Here is a 20,617-nt window from a genome sequence, read left to right on the forward strand (position 1 = left end):
TTGAACTGCTTTGAGACAAACTGCTGTTTCTTCCCCATGATGAAATTCACAGGATGGGCAAAATGTCAAGATAAAAATAAACTATCTGAGAGAAAACATCATAAGAAATATAGCCATTGTTACTGTTACTGCCAAAATAATCTAGAAAATCCAGTTGCTCCCCAGTAATAATATGTGACAGAAATGCCCACACATTCAGATATGCTCTTGAAACACAGTAAAAAGTACTACTGAAGGTACAGTCTGCTGTTCTGTGTAGTTTGTTAGATTCACTGGGAAGGAAATAGCTCCATTTTTAAGGTAGATAATATTTTCAAATCACCAAGCATAAAAATTTATTTTCTGATTTCTGAAACAACATTATGAGTAAAGAAGAAGCTGTATAGCTCTGTGAAATGCTATGTAGTGAAGCTGATTGCCAAATCACAGGTAATCTTAGTAGGACAGTTTTACATTGAAAAACCGCTGAATAATTTTTTCAGTGTATTCTTTGGCAAAAACTATTGTAAAAATATGTTAAATATATTGCTGAAAGAGAAATATCAAGTACAAAAGCCTTAGTCAGGAAAACTAAGTCAAGAAATATTAATATGAAAGCTAGGATAAGAGCTATTATTTTTCAGAACAGATTCTAATGTCTAGAACTACTGAACAGGTATGCTCATTTTATTACAGCTTAGCTTTTTATTTTTTGTGGCCATGATTCTTCAAGACAAAAACAAGTACTGTAAATTCTTCTCTGCAGTAGCCAACAAAATTTGTGCGCTGGCTTACCGCATATAAATATAAAATATGGTTACCTATTTAAGACAAGATGTTACAGTAATGCTTGACACAAATTTAGAAAGTTTCCATGATCTCATATTATATATCAAGTATATATATCATGGTATATATCAATGTTATATATATTTCCATTCTCTTGTTATATATCAAGTATCTCTTATTATCTATCATTTCAGAAATATATAGAAACTAAAACTATTCTTAGCTTTTATCTTCAATTCTTTACATATGCATTAGTGGCATTGCTCTTTTTTTTTTTTTTTTCCACCTAAAACCTGAGCATACGTTTTTCCTCAATGAAGAGGCCTGTTCCAGAATTGTTGTTCCAGAGTTGTAATTTAAAATCCCAGCTAAAGTTTGCTGGACTCTGCCTGACCACTCCACAACTTCCAAGTTCTTTTAAAATTGTCTATTATCTTTTAGATAGACTATTGTCTATTGTCTTAAAATTTTCTATTGTCAAATGAAAGCTTAAAAACTTACATTCACTTCTTCATCGTGTTTTCAAAGAAGTTATCTGATAACCTCTCCTATAGACCTAGTGACAGAGAATCCAGTAACTACATTGTCACGTTCCCCCCCCCCCCTCCCCAAAAAACCCTATATTTCCTGCAGTGTCAAGAAATTTATTAAGCTGGTATCACAAATGTGGGTGTGACTATACATTATAAATCCTTTATAGTCTGATAAAAAATGAATTCTAGCTGGTTGTCTTCAAATTAATTTTCTTTGGAGTGTACAATTTTTTATGTCATCACACCTAACTGTTTACTTGAAAGGTAATCTTTGACAGGGAACAGCTCTTTCTAGATTGGTATTTTCAGTGTAGTCAGATCAATCCATCAACCACAAAGAGATGTAGAAAAAATATTGTAAGAATAATTTGAAGAAAAGTCATTTTCCTTGCAACTGTGCTCTGAAATTTTCTCGTGTTGATCTTAAACAAGCTCAAGGAAAAAGGTGTGAACTATTCTGAAAGACACAGAATGTGTTCTTCACCTTATTATTTATGTTTCAAATTCTCCTTGAAAAGGCCAGATATAAGACTGAATTTTCATTCATCATGTCAGCTCTTAAAAGTTCATGCATTTCAAAGCAATGGGAAATTCCTTTTGCACACACACATAAAACAAATGCACACATAAAAATCCAACAAAGTCCAAATAATTATTTTGAAACACCATAAGACTATTGAGGAAAGCTTTCAAATGTTAAGAAATGCTCATCTTTAAGTTCCCTGTGCATTCTTCATTCAGCCCTCTTTGTGCATAAGCATCATGACAAAATTTAATTATTCAATCACTTTTCTCTTCCACAGGACCTCTGCTTCTTTCAGTGCACCGAATGTTCACATAATGAGCAACTACTCAATATTTTGTTTTCTCCTCATTTTTCAATGTGTGACCCGAGGCCTTATTTACTGCACACTATTCAAACCCTTCTCTCAAGACAGAATTGTTAATTTCCTCTTGAGTTTCTCTCTGGTGCTCATCACCACAGTACCTAAACAATTAAAAATATTAATTAACCAGTGTTCACAACACTCTTGCAAGACCATACAGAACTGAAGAGCAAAGAAATTAAGGTCAACAAGGTCTACTAATTTGGTGTCTATAGACAATAGTATCCTTCAATGCGTATTTCTTTACTCTTATATAAAGCCTTGGACTCTTTATTAAAAATGTATACACTATACAATTAAAGCCTGTACTGTATCCAGAAGACAAAACTATGATTAGAAAAGTAAAGTGGATTCTGAAGAGTCCTGAATATGACATGATTTTCTATCCTGATGATAATAAAAATCTCTACGAGGGTTTTTTTAACTGAAAATATCTACAATTCTAATTAAAATAATAATAATAATAAAGTTCTGTTACAGTGTATGAAACTGACAGCAGCAATGGTTTACATCAAGATGAGAAAACTGTGTTACTTCAGCTAAAGGAGTAGTTGACAGTGGCAATAATTTAACAGCTCTGAAACAGCATGGTCAGTGAGATTCTCAGGTACTTGTTAGTACCCAAGGAATTGCATGTGATTCCTAAGTTACAGTATAGGTTTTGCAAGACAACGCATTCTTTGGGAAACAAGACATTTGTTGCTTGCATCCTTCTATCCCCACAAGAGTGATCCAAACCTCTCTCCCCGGCCCAATCCTTCTCCACACCTTTTCTTGTGATAATCCCATTCTGTTTTACAGAAGCTTCATGTTATAAGAAATGAAAGATAATGTCAGATAGCTATGAAAATGTTTAGAGAAAGACATTTAAAACAACCATACTAACCACACATACTGCTAGTTTTTCCAACAAATCCAAAGCCAGATATCCAATAGCTCTTTCATTTCTTGACGGTTGAGAACTTTTGCAAGTTTTTTTTTGGTCCTGATAAGTCTTGTGAAAAATTTGTCATCAAAGACAGAAGGTCTCTGAAAAAGATATTGCTGTTAAGGTTCAAGCTATCAGGATGCATTATAATCTGGCTATTTCTCTGCAATTTTACCTATTGCTTGGAATCTGAATTAAAGCTTAGTTTTTTAAAGGAATTTTTTTCCAAGTTATCCTCTCCCACAAGGACATAAACACCTACCTGCCTGAAAACCTACCTAGTTTCCTTATACGATTCTTGGATTACAAAGTTGGAGCAAAAGTGAAATAAAGTGATATATCTTTTTCTCCTACTTATCAGTCATCAGGAAGGTACAGGCTGCTGCATCATGAGAGGTGGTCTCATCTGAGCAACTGGATTGTCCCCACCCTCCCCATTTATGAACGGGACCTACTAACCTACTACTATATCCCGAGGATTATAAGTGTAGTAACTTAAATCAATTGTTCTGTTAATAAAAAGAAAATAAATAAATAAAAAAAATAGAGCACAGTTTACAGACCCTTTGAAGTTGTTGTGTTTAGTGACCTCTAGTGCTAAAGGTTTCCGTTTATTTTCATACTTTATCTTCTCCAAGGATACAACACTTTTATTCAAATACACACTGTAATCAGCTATAGTTGTGTTCAAGGATGCACATCAACATTATTTTCCTCTCCTGTCCTGCTCTTTATATGTCTACTCTTGTTTAAAAGAAACTTTCTGCCTGTGATTGTGCAAATCTGCCATAGTGTTAAGCATACTAATAATGAATATAAAGATTTCCCCTTCAGATTGGCAGTTTTAAGGCTCAGTCATGTTCAAAAATGCAATGAACTGAGTTAGAGAAAGGTCTGTAGTTCTAGAAATTAGTCCACTTATTAGAGAAGGAAATGAATTCTTTATATGTACCTTTACTGAAATGTACAATACCTGACACTCCATGACCACGAGAAAGCTAAAGAAAAAGCACTGTACACAAAGTCAAATACTGGCATGCTGTGAGTTACCTGGAAAAGATTTGCATTTGGTTTCATGCATCATATTTAAGGAAAATATGGAGTTTGGAACCAAACAAATAGTATTTTACAAAAAAGGAATATACTTGGAGAGAACTTCAGAATTAATTCTCTCTCTTTTCTGTTCATTCATTGCCCTGAACATATTTGCGTACATAGATGTACCTAATCCTTTCCTGAAACAGAAATTAGAAGCTCTTCGTATTCAGTGTTCCATAACTGTGGATTAATGGTAGAATAAGGACACAGTCTGATTGATGCAACTACTCTTCAAAGGTTGATATCTGACAGTATTGATTGGACTGTAGTTATGTAGACATGAAATTATCTCCTAGATATTTAACACTTTTCTGCAGAAATGTGAAGGCTGATAGATGAAATAAACTGGGGAGATAAAGAAGACTGATTTAAAAAAAAAAATAAAAAAAAGTAGGGAATATTAGGAAATGATCTAAAAAGTACAAAATGAAATTTAAAAAAAAAAAGGCAAGCGCTACTGGTAAAGCAGAATAGATGGAAAAAATAAAAAAAAGTATGGTGTTTTTCTTTTGTCAACGCTGAACAAAGAGGGATCTAAATTCTTAATAATGAAAAAAATGTGTATATATTAGAATGGCAAAAATAACATTCAAAGAGCAATATGAAAACAATGGGCTATGTTTTAACAACAGTAATCTAAATGAAATGCTAGGAAGGGGTAGGGAAAGTATAAGATGACATGGAATGAGAGATGCCAAAGAGGTTACAGCTGATGAGAAAATTGTAGAAGCTTAGGAAAATTTTAGCTGCCTGACTTAGCAGCACTACTTCAGATAGAATGACTTTGTAGATAGCTTGGAAATGAAGGATGAATAACAAAGACAAACAACTGGAAATGACGGAAGGCATGGTCTCAGTTGTCAGGTAACATGGTAGTACAATAAAAATACTAGAAAATGGGAAAAAATAGTGAAACTTCTAAAGAAAAGCAAGGAGTAGCAAGATGAAATAATTGATGGGTGGACAAAATGGCTCAAGAATTAAAAAAAACAGTTTATTATCCACCAATATTTTGTAGTGTAGCTGTAAGAGCTGCTAGGACTCACAGGAAAAGAAGCCAATTAAAATGTAAAAGATCAACTAGAGTTGTAAGGTGAAGGGTACTGAGATACCTAAAAAAATAATCCAAGAATTAAGATACAGTTAAGAAGGATGCATCCCCATCAGCTGGCACCACTTCCAATAAAATCAGTGTATGAAAATAAGACCAACTTGTCAAGAGCAGAACAGAGAAACTTCTTATCCGTTCACTGACACCAAAGCAGTTTTCATAAACTCACTTGAAAGTGTAGTAATTCTGTTTCATTCAAACACTAAAAAGGCAAACAATGAAAAGAGCCTGCTCTCAAGCGTGGGATGTTAATGACAAGGGAATGCACTGGGAAAAGCACTGGAAGAAGGTGGCTAAATAGCTCATTGTTGTTATCTATCCATCAACCAGACAGTGCAGAAAAACAAAGGGAAAAAAGAATTGGAAGTGACAGTTCTGTAACTCAGTGCTCTGGATGCAGTAAAGTAGTCCTTAAAACTTTACTTCTCGCTTAATTGTAAAGAAATTTACTACAATATATAGCCTTGAAAACACCACATAGTTTAACTAATGTGAGTATAAATACTGTGTTTCTCTTCGTTTGAGTTCATTTTGATATTATTTGTGTTCCTCATAAGCCTTCTTGAGACATCATTAATGTGTTTACTTTTATGCACAGCAGGTCTATGGGGGGAAAAAAAAATCCCACACACCAAAGATATGCAAAGAGGTCTTCTAAATAAGGAAATGTAGAAGAGCCAATTCAGCTAATCAATAGCCTAAATATTTTTTAAATAAAAACAATGGGCAAGAGCCTCAGCCTTAATTAAATGTGTTTTAACTCCAGTAGCACAATGGGCACTTAACAATGCCTTGAACAAGCAGCTAAGAGTTTCTCAGAGCAGGGAGTCCTTGAACAGCATAAAGCCAGAGCAAGCAGTTTGTACTTCCTACTGTAAACCCTGGGATGTGGAAAATGAAGACAAAAAAATATTAAAACGGTTAATCATAGAATCATAGAATGGCTTGGGGGGAGACCTCATTACAGCCTTTCAATACCAAAAGGGGTCTTATAAAAAGGATGGAAAGGGACTCTTTAATCAGATAGATAATGATAGGACAAGGGGGAATGGTCTTAAGCTAAAAGAGGATAGATTTAGATCAGGCATTAGGAATAAATTCTTCAGTTTAAGGGTGGTGAGGCACTGAAGCAGGTTGTACAGGGAAGTTGTGGATTCCCCATCCCTGGGGCATCTACAGATGATCTTTAAGGTCCAATCCAAAGATCATCTACATGATCTTAAAGGTCCCATCCAACCCAAGCCATTCTATGATTCTGTGATCATCTAGTTCCAACCCCCCTACATAGGCCAAAAGTTGTTCTTCACCTTTTTATAAGCCCCCATTGTGAATTGAAAAAATAATAAATCCAAGAAGACCCACATCTTCGCAATCATAATATCAAGTAAAATATGCAAAATATTTTAAAAGACATATTTAGAACTTCTTTGCCTTCAGATTTTGAACCTCAATCTTCATGTTATAAAGCTTGTCGTTTGGTTTTTGTTTTTTTTGCAACTAAAGTATTTAGAAATGTCATTTAGAGGATTTTTTTAAATGTCTGTAATTCTAACATAAAGACAGACCTTCAGGATGTGGGTCTTTGTGGGAAAGAAAAAATACTATGAGATTTAAACTTAAAACACATTATTTTATATTAAAGTAATTATTAGATCATCTTTTTCAAGCTTACTATGCTCAAATTTATGAGTTTTTATTTGTTTCCTTAGGAAATGTCATGACAGGTTTCTTAAGGTCAATGGGACCAATGAGATTTAAAGTCACCTTTTTTTTTTCCCCAAGAAAGTGCTAATTCACAAAGTTAAAAAATAAAAGAAACAAAACAGTAAACATAAATATTTGGTATTACAGTCCAGTAAGAACATGAACAGTCTCTACTGTCCTATAAATTTATTTCTCTCCCACACATTCATAGCTGATTTTAGCATATTACATTACAAAAGAACTGCAGAGCTCTTATTATGATAGAAATTTGCATGTAACATACGGATGGAAATTTATTTACAGCACTTTTTCCTCCACTTATTTCAATGGACCCTTAAGAACAAAATGAATTTTGAAGTAAATGTTAATCACTTAAAATGATTTTTTTAAAGAAGCTCTTAGTCATCCACAGAACATTACGGTAAATAATTCTGTATTTCTAATATACTAAAACTTATTTGCTTCAAAAGAGACATTAAAATGAGAGGTTCAGAGAACAAGACAAACACTAAGTGACAAGTGCTGTTATATTCAATCATTTCTGTCTACCTCAGATGGATAGTAATTAATATTTTGTCAAAGACTAAAGAGCCATTGTATTCATTTGGTTTTGAATGCATATTCTACTTTTCAACTTTTTAAATAGTGTCCTAGTTCTGTATGGAAAAAGAATAAAAGATAAGAATAGAATGGTTTTCCTTATATCTGCAAACAGTTGAGGAGAATATCTCTGGAGCTAAAAAAAAAATGTTTGGTCTCTGATTTGACTTGTAGCACTTGAGGATTGATACCAGGATTTTTAGATGGAAGATGTCATAGGACTTAATGGTGCCTTAATGCTGATGTGTTCACCTTTACTAAATAATTTTCAAGAGTCATTGAGTTGCCACAGATATGAAACATGAAGCTGAACAGAATTTCTGTCCCCTGGGAAACATGCCAAACCTGCACAGACCCGGAAAACTTGCAGTGTCCAAACTGTCCATTCCTACTTGCATGAGCAGGAACAGCCCTGACCTAGAGTAGAGCAGGTGTCCCCATTCTTCAGTGTGCACATCTTCAGCTGCACATGTGTGTTGCCTGAAGTGTGAGCTGGCTTGCATATGTTGCTTGGCACAAAACAGGAGCTAATTCTGTCCCCAGAGCTGGTATCCCCCCAAACTGGGACAGGAATACCTCACTCTTTTGTTACCCCTTTGATTAGTGCCAGAAAGTATGCAAGCAATTGTCATTTGCTTTGTGCATGTTTGCAGTGTTATTGGCACTGTGGGAATTATTCATGATATCAAAAAGTATCATTTACATGTATCCAAGTATGAGGATGAGCTTGCAGTGGAGCACTGAAATATCAGTCTGCTGCTGAGCTGGGTTTCAGAACACCAATCTATAACACAAAAAGAACAGCAGTGGAGAGAGCACAGAGTCAAATCAATACATTTGAAAGAGCAGTGCAGTGCCATGCTGACTTGCCTACATACCCTGAGGAGGACCACATTTTCAAAAGACCATACCTCCTATTCTTGAAAACTCTCTATAGATCTGGAGTACCCCGAATACTGCATTCATATTCTCTCCTGCGCAATCTAATCACACCTTTGCAAATGCATCTATAATTCTCAGTACCTCTGTTTACCCATCTGTCAAACATGGATAAAAACCCTCTAAATTACAGAGCTGCTGTGAGGCTTAATTTATTAATGCATGTACTCTGAGATTCAGAATTGAAAGGAATCACGTGCATGAATTATTATTATTGTTACTATTCCATATAAAAATATTTTGAAACAATAAAAGAACCAGCAGAAGATGGTATTTTGAAAACATCAGTAGTTAAATTCTTTTGAATATTACTGTGCTGAAGCTATCAAACAAATCCATTTTATCATATAGCAACAAAACATGTAAAATCATTACAGCTGCTTGCTTAGTTCAAATGAACCAGTTTTCTGCAGCCACAAGTTTTTTCTAACTGTATGAAAAACTTCAGACAGTGGAAGAAGGCAAGGTAATTATGATTTCCCTTGAGATTTCTTGATAATAATACCTCTGTAAAATGCACGTGTGACAGTTTGGGGTCTATCAGAATTTCTGTAACAACTCTTTTTGCATGAACTCCTGTAAGCTGGCTGAACATTTCACCAGAAATGATAAACTATGGTACTGCAAGCAGCTAAATCAAAATAGTCAAAATTAAGAGCCTGAAGCAAGTCACAAAAACTATATTTAGGACCCTAAATCAGGGGCCTTATTTCACAGACACTTAGCACTGCTAGTTGCCCTACATGACACATGCAATCTCATCATGGCAGAAGTGCCACCACCAAGTACCTTATGCATTTGCATGCTGCTGTTCTCATCCTCCAGAGCCCTGAATCTTGTGCAGTCACAGGTGTGCAGAACAGCACTTTGTTCTACCAAATCAGTTTCCACAGGTGACTAGGACTTGCTATTTATAGCTTAATAGCAGTATATTAGTTTTATAGGATACTACACAAGATTACTGTAAGAGACAGGCTGTTATATTCATTTTATTACAGTTATGTCCTATACATGAACTTTTTTCTAGGGAAAACATATCCAACAAGGAACGTGCCACAAGATTAGTCTATAGAGTTATAAAACTGAATATTCATAGTAAATCCATTAATGCAAAATTTTTAGTATTAACACACAGTAATTGTCAGGAAAACTTGACAAGTCTGCCAGAATTGCACTGTACTCAGTTTATACTTGTAAATCTTAACAGAATTATTAACAAACTTGATTGATTAGGAAAATTGAGCAGAAGAGTTTAAGTAGATTCAGGAAGTGTGCTATAGAATTGTATAATTTTCCATAATATTTTGTTTTCTCTCTTTTCAGCTGGTAATAGAAATTCTTGCAAGTAAAAGTAGCCACAGCTGTTGCCCTTAAATATTTGGCAGTTTTGCTTACAGTAAGATTAAGTTACCTCAGAATCTGCAATATTGTATTTTACTTTCTACATTTGAAATAATAAATGCTCTAAATACTACAAATACTACAGTTAGTTTACTGAAAATCCTTAGGGCATAGGCATATGCTGTGAATGTATCTGGAGCAGTTTGAGAAATTACCACCCCCGACAGTTTACTACCACCCCACAGCTGGAAATTACACCCCACACACAGCTGGAATGCCCTAATTGTCCATATGGGCAGTTGTAGTTAGTTCCCATGAAAAGCAGGCAGCTTAACTACAGTCACCTTCAGAGGAACAGAAGAAAACCTGGCAACGGAACAGAAGAGAATAGCGTGGAGATGGTAAAATCATTAATAATGGAGCAGAAAATATGAAAGCAATCAACATTTTCTTGGAAACAAACAGGAACCTGGCCCTCGTTCCTTTGCTCAGGAGCTGTGTTTAAGCCAAGACCCTCACCCTTCGTCCTTGCCTGAGCTTTGTTGATGGTTATGTCCATGCCCAGTCACATACCTCACTGATCATAACCATTCCCTGCCTGATGCCAGAGCAGCCCCAGCCCCACCACTACAGCCGTGGCTGATGATCAGCATGCTGTGGCTGACACTGTTCGCCATCACTGACACCGCTCCACTTGCCCTGTTCAGGTACTGAGGGGTTGCATCCTTGTCTTCCCAGCCCTCACCCTCAGCTCCCAGCCTTGCCTAGCAGAGCAGCCTGATTCTTGACACAAATACCCTGCAGAGGACTACATTTATATCCATAAACATAGGTAACAATTTGAAGCTCTAAAAAAAATATAAAGAGAAATATGGCCTGCAGAACTGTGCAAAGTGGCCAGTGAAAAGGAGGAAAAGCCCTATATTCACAGCCTGTGAGAAGTAGCACCTATTTGGAGCATGGCTGTGTGGCTCTCACAGTCTTAACTGTCCACTGTGCATTTCTTCTACTCAGAGTGGCATTTCCTCTCCAGCTCTAGCCACCTGGGAGAGTTCACAGCCTTCAACCAGGCACTCATGGTGAGAAAAATATAAATCAGAGGTAGAATTAGCTTTATGGAGAGAGATTCGACAAAACTTTTGCACTGGAAAGAGGGCTGTTTACACCAGCTTATAGGAAACACCAAGATGATGGGGAAGAACAAATTCCATCCCCTAATAAGAATCTGGTGGAATAAGTCTGTTCTCCCTTTTATCATCCACTGTCAGGAATCTTTCTTGGACCTAATGTCCTAAGCCATTTCTCTTCCAAAAATTCAGATATAGGCTCAATATATGCACTAGCATTCAATGTCTGGTGGTTACAGCATTCATATAGGCTATACAAATCATACATTAAAATCATCGACACAGATAAAAACAACCACATTCCCCTTTTCCTGGGGCAAGAGGATGCCCTGTAAATGGAATCCATCGGCCCCCTTTTTCTGAAGCTGTTTCACTGCATTTAAAATACAGAAATAAATACATGAGCCTACAGAGTGAGAAAGATGATGCAGTCTTGTGGGTACTCCGTTCTCCTGGGAAACCAGCATTTCAGTCAGTGCTCCAATGAATATTTACACAAAGAGAAAAAGCTCCTAGAGGAGAGATTAAAAGAGACTCCATCGAGAACGCCCTAGCTGGGATTAAGCACCAGAAAGGCACTTAAGCACTGCTCATTGCAGTCAAGAGCCTACAGTACACTGGTTTCAGTGAGGAAGCCAGCTGAAGAAGTTCCCATTCTCTCTCCTTCCTCCTCTCATCCTTTCTCACTTTTACACATCCTCAGGTGTGGGGCAGTGCTACTTTGATTCTGCTATAAAACAGACAATTAGTTATCACGTCCCAAAGAATGTGATTTGGCTGGAATCACTTCACTAAACTGACAAACAGCATAGTCTCAATCAGCTGTGAGAGCATGCAGAAAGGCTCAGAGATTTACAATACACAGGTGGGAACAAGTAGATGGAGTGCATTTTTCAGCATGGAGGCAGATAAATAGGTGGAAGAGAAGAAGAAATAGAAAGAAAAGAAAGAAAAGAAAGAAAAGAAAGAAAGAAAGAAAGAAAGAAAGAAAGAAAGAAAGAAAGAAAGAAAGAAAGAAAGAAAAAAAGAAAGAAAAAAAGAAAGAAAAAAAGAAAGAAAAAAAGAAAGAAAAGAAAGAAAGAAAGAAAGAAAGAGAAGACATAACTGTTTATGTGCCTACACTATAACAGGCCTCTGGGTAAAATCAGAGCCTAGGTATATATTCAGAGGAAATTTAGACACTTGATTCATTTCATTGACTGTAGCTGCATAAATGTGAGTTACAGTAAAGTTACAGTATGTCTTGGTTCTCTATACTGACCACACAGAGGTGAAGAGCATTTCATCTATTTACACATCTACTCAGGATGGGATGAATCACACAGTGAAAGAGCATGGCTATCTATATTGGCAATAAAAGGAGACTAAATACAAGTATTTAAATTAGACACCTAATATTTGTATCAATGACCTTAAGATGAATTCCACCCCTAGGAGTCCATATAACTGCCACGGTAGTTGGCAACTAAGAAAATCTTTCATACATGCCAGATTTGTCTTCAGGATAGAGTCTCTTCTTTCAGATGGCCTTTCCCTTTGTGTATGTAGCCCTGATTTTGCTTGTTATCAACCTGTAATGGAGATGACAGCAGGAAACGTTTTACAATATCTGTATGCTACTGGAGATACTGACAATACCTCCTTCCTGGGTGGTAATAGCTAACGTAAAACATTACTGAACACAGTTCCAGTTAGCTTTCCCCATGCAAATCATATAGAATGTAAATACCCATATTGGTCTTCAGCTATCCTTTCACTGTTCAGTCACTGAAAACTTGGGGACTCTTATGCAGCTATCCAGCACTGCCTTTCATTTTTATTGTAGTCTCACCAGCAAATTTTGTCAACTTACTTCCTTCTCCCTTTCTTCATCATTTATGGATATGTGAAAGACCAAAGGTGTCAGTAAAGGCTCCTGTGGGTCTCCACTGACAACCTTTTACCCCTCTAGAACAGGTCGTTTATCCTACACTCTTTCTTTCCTCTCTCTCATGTAACAATCCACAAAGGGAATTTCCCCCCTTGCCGTACAACAGCTTTGATTCCATGTGAGCTTTCAGTGCAGGGCCTTTGTTAAAATCATTTTGAAAATCCAAGTATAGAATATCAGTTGAACCACCCTTAGCTATAGTACATTTGTGAAATTACTCCCATGTTTTATAAACTCTATATTAGCAGGGTACCTAAGAATGTTGGGGATAGCAAATTTATGGTTAATTCGTCTATAATATAGATTTATTCATTCACTAATACAACATGACATTCAGTATTTTCTTTTTTTAATAAAAATGTCCCATAATATTTCTTATATTTTAATAAAATAGAGATTGTGCAAGTAATCTTTTCTTTTCCAAAGTCATAATGGGCCTCATAAAAATTGGCATTTAGATGTAGATTATATGTTATGCAGGAGATAACAGATGAGGTTCTCAGATGTTTTACAATTACGAAAGAAATGTGTTGATAAAATAAATAAATAAATAAACAATTCTTGCTTATAACACCCGACGATCACAGGTCCCTGTCTGCCCACCCATTTATATTAATCTTCTAGGCAGTATGAAATTAACAGCTGTGTTCCACTTGTAAAATAGTTTTATTGATAGACTGCACTTAAAAGGTTTAAATTTCTGTTCTCATTCTGGTTTTTAAAGAGCTCCTCCAAAGGATTCATGTTTTAGCAAAATTCTCTCATCTTACAGTATGACCTTAAGCAAACCGTACAGCAGCATGTGCCTACTGTGCCATCTTCAGGATATTTTCAGAATAAAGTTATCCCTGGTTTTGCAGCCTTCCTAAACTAAAGATGGAGAAACTGAGATTAAGAATAACTAATTAATAAATTAAATTTGGGAAGTTTAGAAAAAAAATGTTTTACTACAACATAAATCAGCTGCTATTTTATCATTCTGAGAAAAGTTGTCACAGACCTATACTTTGCTGTTTAAACTTTCATTCTGTTCCCTAACATGATGAGGAGATTTGGCTGTTGTATTTCTCTGTTTAAGCAAAATTTATGGGTTGGAAACCCACCGTACTGTTTTCTGGTCCGAAGTAGATGAACTACTGCACTGGACTTGTGCTGCAACTGTTGCTCTTTATTCTTCTCTGCAGCACTGATCAGGTGGGAAATTATGTTACACCTCACTGTTTTGGTGAATGTCCTCAATTTCATCTGACCCTCACATTCTTCAGTGAATTATTCTTTGGGATTGAGCCGAAGCTTGTTATAGGCTGTTTTTGACTTGTATTCACTCTTTATTGACTGCATCACCAGGTCTTGGCTGGAGCAAACATGATCTCTACAACATATATTTCCAAAGGCACCTTGGCTACAGCAGAGATCTTTTCCTTCTCACACTCAAGGAAGATGAACAGCCTGTACCTTAAGATTCAGCACTGCTCTGGTGACCTGCAAGCCCTGACAACATGACTGCCTGTCGTTCTTGTGCAGAATGGTGTGAATTAAGCTAACAGCCTTTGTATGAATGGAAGCCACAAATACAACAGGTTATAGCGATCTGTAGCTGTAGATTACCCTATTAGGCTCACCCTAATCTCCACGGAAAAGAAATGCACAGAAGCCTAGTTATTTTTACATTAACAAATTAATATTGTTAATGAACTACCACAAAGCATCTGCGCTCAAATTCACTGCTATTTTACTTGCCTGTCTGTTCTTCATACCAACATGAACCAAACATGTCCTTTCTTTCAAGAATAAATCTATTTCTTACACGGAGGCCACAGTCTGCATAACTCATAGTCTCACACTTGCTTACAAAGAACAAACATTAATTTCCTAGAAGATACTGAGAAAGCAAAAAGCATTCAGAACCACCAGGTTGCTAATGGATCTATGCCATGACAATATAATTATGGCAAAACATGAAATTAACCAGATATAGCACATGGAGAAAAATAGAAAAGATATTCAGCCCATGTTAGAAAGGTCTATTAAATATTTCTCACACAACTGGTTGACGATCGCATTGGGAACTTAAGTGTTATCACTCCTAATGTACAGTAGAGCACAAGCTCTTCTGAGATGATTCTAAACCAGTTCCATGATCAAACTAAACTGTAGCACCGGGTTCTACCTAAGATGTAAAATATGTCTTCACACTTTCTGTGAAGAAAAACCGCTATGCCTTCTGAGAAGAAAGGCTTTATATTAGGCCTGAAACCAGCTCAACAGAAAATGAAGGTGCTCAGAAGCAAGAGTAGTCAAGTACCACAGAGCAAATTTTTTTTTTTTCCATTTGATGAATTATGGCCATATTGCTAAACAACAGCTTTATTTCAAAACATATAAGGTAACATAGTCAAGCTATATATCATAGGGTACATTGACCTCCCTAGCTGTTTCAATCAAATGAACAAAGAGACTAGGAAAAGAGAAACAGAAAAAATATATATATATGTATAGTTCATTCCCAAATAGAGAGCACCAGAGTTCTTTCAGCCTACCTCTCTATTTTTCCTTCCCCTGCTAAAGCTCCTTTCAACAAATTACTATCTTCACAGTGAGAAGAGTATAATTTTTTATAACTCCAGATAAGTTATACAAAATTAAGCCAGACTACTCTCTTCATGCTCCTACTCACTGCCTCCCTTACTCTTAAATATCTCAGTAATCTACAGTATCCATTCTGGATTTGCTTGAGAAGTGGTATGTCTGAGAGGACCTGAACTATTGTTAGTCTGAACTCACACTTACCCTAAAGGTTGCTGATTATGTTGTGCAGAATGTACTGGGAATAGTACATCAACCGTCTGAGTCAATTGTTATCATCCTTCTCACACCAAGGAAGTGACAGTACTTTAAAGTTCATGAGAAGGAAAAACTTATCACACGCCAAATGTCTTCAGAACTGGATTTTACTAAAGCACCTGATGTCATATTGCAAGATTTCAAGAAATAGACACATAGACATAGAATTTAGTCTTAAGAGATTTTGGAAAACCTGTTTGATGAAATGGAGAACCTTACAAATCATCTTCCTATCTCATCTGAAAATACAGGGGATTATCTCCCTACTCAGCTTAACCAGGTTTCCTGAAGCTCATAATGAAATGTAAGGGACTTCTTCCTCCAGTCATACCAAATGTAAATATGGAATGAGTCTACTGTAAATAGCAACATTAGAAAAATATAAAAATAAGTTAAAAAATTGTTGTCAGTGAATCTTAAATCTCAGTTTTTCTATAAAGAGAGAATAGAGTAATACTTCAAAAGATATGACTGTAAACAAGTAACTGGAAGCTTTTCCATAGGGACATTTATCTTTTTTTTTTTTTTTAATGTCTGAACAATACCACTATTCTTATTATCACCCACAAGTTTTACATATTTCAAAACTAGACCATCTTTTGTGGGAATCAATCTACATTTCATTGTTCCTTACAGCCATCTTCCTTGCAGAAAATACACTGTTTTAACCGTGTAACTTAAATGAATCTCACTATTCACTAAAAGTATAAAATTATTTGATCATACACTAGCCATCATATTTATTACAAATCCCAGCTGTTAAAAAAAAGCTTTGTAAAAACAGCGGTCTACCTTCTACATGTTCAAACAATTTAGCTTTCTCACTGTAAGATTTGATTATATGCATTTATAATGGACATCTTCATCTGCATGATGGATGCAAACAGGAACATTTAAAACACCTCATCAACTCTTACCTTAAAACAAGGAGTACTCACTCTATTACTTACATTCATAATGTTCGTGAACTCCATAGACAAGAGGGTAAAAATAGATGACTGTACAACATATGCACAATGGTTCAGGCTGAGAGCAAAGATGGGAAAACATTTCTCATGCCAAAAAAGTGCATGAGTGTGTGTATGAGCATGTGTACATAGAGCGAGATTCTATTAATCAAAATATCCACACATTAGTCACTGTCATCATTCACCAACCACTGTTTTTTGATTTATTATACAGGTTTTTTTTTCTTAACTCTGAGAACATTGACAGCTTATATACATTTATGCCTGCAGAACTCCCATAGAACTTTGTTTCTTATACATTAGATCCAGGTCTACTTGCCCCACTGACAGACACTAAAAAACATAGAAGAAAATCTTACTCTCTTAAACCAACTACTATTTCTTAAATAAGTAAAACTTTAAAACCCCCACTTCTGTCACTGCTGTCACACTTTCTCCTTGCATATAAACATGCTGTTCAAATGTATACTACTCCCCAAACAGTAAGAGAAAGGGAAATCTTGGAGGAATTTACTCTCTAGAAAGCAAGAAAATAAGGTAGGAAGCTATACAACAGATGATGGCTGCAAGACTGCTCCTAGTCATCTCTGTCAAATTTAAAGTTTCGCCTACTAGAAAGCAGGCTAGGAGAATGTTCTTTTTTAAATGGGTGACCCTGGAGCTAGAAGCTTGAATACTAAATGGGAAATGTGAATGAATAGTACCTTGGGACAAGAGACTAAATTTTTATTTTCTATTTGGAGATCAAAATTATCTTACTGAAATATATCATTAAGTTGCAGTCTCACATTTGAAATTGTTAGGGAATGTCAGGAAACACAAATTTCATCTTGACATATATATAAACATTTTTACATCAGGCTTTTATGGCTTTCAAGTGAATAACATCTGATCAATATTTATGGTTCGTTCAAATGTATATATATGTATATATACATATATACATATATATATATGTATATATGTATAAATGTATATATATATTACCTAAATACAATGATAAGCTGGTCCAGAAATATAATTTGTAGATACTTTGAAAAGTCAATATTAATGATAATGATGATAACATCAACAGAAGTACATCTTACACATGAATTAATGTGTGAAAGCCTTTGCAAGCATTAGTATAGAGCAACGCTGAAAAGTTAGTGTTAACTTTTGTAAACATGTTAATACCAAACCTCAGATTATCCAACATCTCCACAAATCAGTGAGACCTGGTAGATAAATTACTTAATTTCTTTAAAAATAAATATATTTTTTTCTTCTGTTGGGCAGTGTATTTGAGGTAAAACAACTGTACATAGTTGTGTTTTCCAAAAATGTATTTGTCAAAGTTTGGCATCTTTTGTTGCTGTCCACTTCAGACATATGAAATAATATTTAAGTCATACCCGCTTTTTTGAGAACCAGGATACAGAGTGTCTGTTGAGAAGGTGGAATGTTGGAAAGGAAAAATTGTGGCATAGTTCTTTGCCAAAGAAATCATATATTGGAACCAATATTCTGTCAGATTAAAGCAATTGCAGGAATAAAATGAAAGAAATTCCTTATCTGGGCTTTGCATTCAGAGCTGAAAATAAAACCTTCATGAAACAAAAACAATGAATGAAAACTCTGAGATAAAGAGAAAAACAGATTTTCTGATGCCTTTAACCCAGTAAAATAGCAAAATCATGTGGAAAGAGATTGTGAATTGATACTAGCCTGAGATGTAGTGTTTTATCTTCCTTTTGTATTCACTTGGCAACTGCAAGGCAATAGAGCCTTCACAACTTGAAGTTTGTTCTCATCTGCAGCACCAACTCTTATATCAGTGAACTTACTTTGAAAATCAGTTTTCTCAGTTTTTAATGTTTTGCAGTAGTTAGAACAGTGTGATCAGTCTCTCCCTCAGGTTTTTGTTTTTGTTTGTTTGTTTGGTTTTTATTTTAAGAACTGTCTGAAATCCTTCCATGAATCACAATTATATTCCTGTAATTATTTTATATTTATGGGTATGCAGCTACTTTTGTCTAGCTCTTCCCCCCACACACACACACAGACCCCACCCCACACTCCCAGAGGTAAGTAAAGCTAGTAAGTTACTATTCTGCGTTCCTCGATTCCTTGAATTCTTAAACATAAAGAGTCTAAGAGATCCTAACCTTGGAGGCTAGCCCTGAAAACACACCCCAAATCATATTTACAACCTCATTAAAAGATTGATCCTTAAGAACACTTCTTTCAGGGGAAAGAAAAAAAAAAAAGAAAAAAAAACCACTAAGCAATTGTATAGCTTAAAATGTGTTGTCTCACCACGCTTAAATAGAGGAGAGAACACAAGTTAACCTGGTTCGATTTATGTCATTACATTTTCAATTGTAAGGTCCCAGTAGAGGAACTAATTTCTGACACCTGATGATTTGAATAAATCCACTTCTCACACAGCATGTTACACATTCCATGTTCTGCCAATTATTCACTTGCTTCAGTGTGTCTTTTCAACAATGTAAAAAAATATAATAATCTGAAAAGCTCTCAAAAAATATCTCATCACTTCCAGCAAATGAATTCTTTGAAATAATTTCTCTGAACATCCTGCCAAAATAATTGCAGCTTGTTCCGGTCCAGCATTACAAAATAGAATTTCACTAGGACACATTTCACTATTGAATATAACATTTATATTTATAGGTCTACTCTGACCTAGCTGACTGATTGGTCAGAGTATTGCCATCTGTGGTGCACTTTTCACAAGTAAGGTCAATGTTACGGTCAGATCCTGATCAGCTTTCCTGGATATAAGGGATTAATGAGTTCTTACCATAATTGTTTTCCACAAAGGAAGTCTCTCCAGATTCATTGGAGGCTCAGTTCGTGCTCCTTTCTCATGCTTCCACAGATTATACATTTCTGAAAGAGCCAAAAATAGAGTGAAGTTGGTGTGGTCAGGATTTTTTGCCATTCTCCCATATGAGTAAATCAACATTATGATATGAGACAGGGTAAAAAGAGAAGGACAGAAGCCTAGTTTGCAGTGATGTTAATATTCTAACACTATACAACAACGTGGCATTTTTGTCACTAGTAGGTTTACAGACATTCATGGTTTGAGGCATCCATCCTGCACGTGTAAAGTGCTTTCTACTGTAGAACCCCGCATCCACACTGCAAATGCAGTTTGTCAGGCAGCACCTGAGTATGCCACCTCAGCCTTTATTCTGGCACTCAGGAAACCCCTTCCAGTGTACCACTCTAGCCCTACTTGTGACTCATTTTAGCAAATTATACACAGCTCTTTACCTTTCCTTAGGTTTTTCACCTATCACATTTTCTGGCTTTAAACATGGAATTCATTGCTCTCAGGTGAAATCAATCTATCAGTTACCATAGCTGCATAGCTAGCAGTGTAATTAGTAAGCCAATTTGCATGTAACTGACCTTTTCCAGTGTCTTCTAATCTCCTGACTAATAGGAAAAGGGAACTGGTTAAATGACAACCAAGAAAACTGAATTTTTTATTTGCAAAAGGCTCAAATAAAGGAGCTATTCAGAAAAGCCTGAATGCACACCTATGTCCAGTGCATCATTAAAGACACACTTAAGCTCTAGCTGGCTGACCTAGACATAAGTGCGGACTCATTTTGGAAATCTGTTTCATAAGCATACAAATGGAAAAATACTGCCTGCATGTCTGGATGTCAACAGTGCAGAATGATTTGGTTCTCTTCACTTCTTGCATGCTAAGGGTCTTGTTAGTTTTGCATTTATCCAGAGACAACATAAAATACTAAAAGAACTGCACCACTCATTCTTATACCTGAAGAAAGACATTTTGTTAAACCCTTGGTGGCTGA

General features: G+C 35.8%; 1 long non-coding RNA gene across 3 annotated transcripts; it reads right to left on the reverse strand.

The window, feature by feature from the left end:
* Positions 1-1,391: 1,391 nt before the first annotated feature.
* On the reverse strand, positions 1,392-20,070 carry LOC310899106. Of its 3 annotated transcripts, none has more exons than XR_014584010.1 (4): positions 19,956-20,070; positions 19,585-19,673; positions 3,075-3,217; positions 1,392-2,289 (listed from the first exon to the last, which is right to left on the reverse strand). It is a non-coding gene; the product is annotated as an uncharacterized lncRNA (long non-coding RNA). The 3 variants fall into 3 exon arrangements; XR_014584011.1 differs by having other exon boundaries at positions 19,862-20,056; XR_014584012.1 differs by lacking the exons at positions 1,392-2,289; positions 3,075-3,217 and adding an exon at positions 10,283-12,607.
* Between the last annotated feature and the right edge of the window lie 547 nt (positions 20,071-20,617).

This window comes from Anser anser, assembly GCF_964211835.1.
Source record: "Anser anser genome assembly, chromosome: 4".
Lineage (NCBI taxonomy): Eukaryota > Metazoa > Chordata > Aves > Anseriformes > Anatidae > Anser > Anser anser.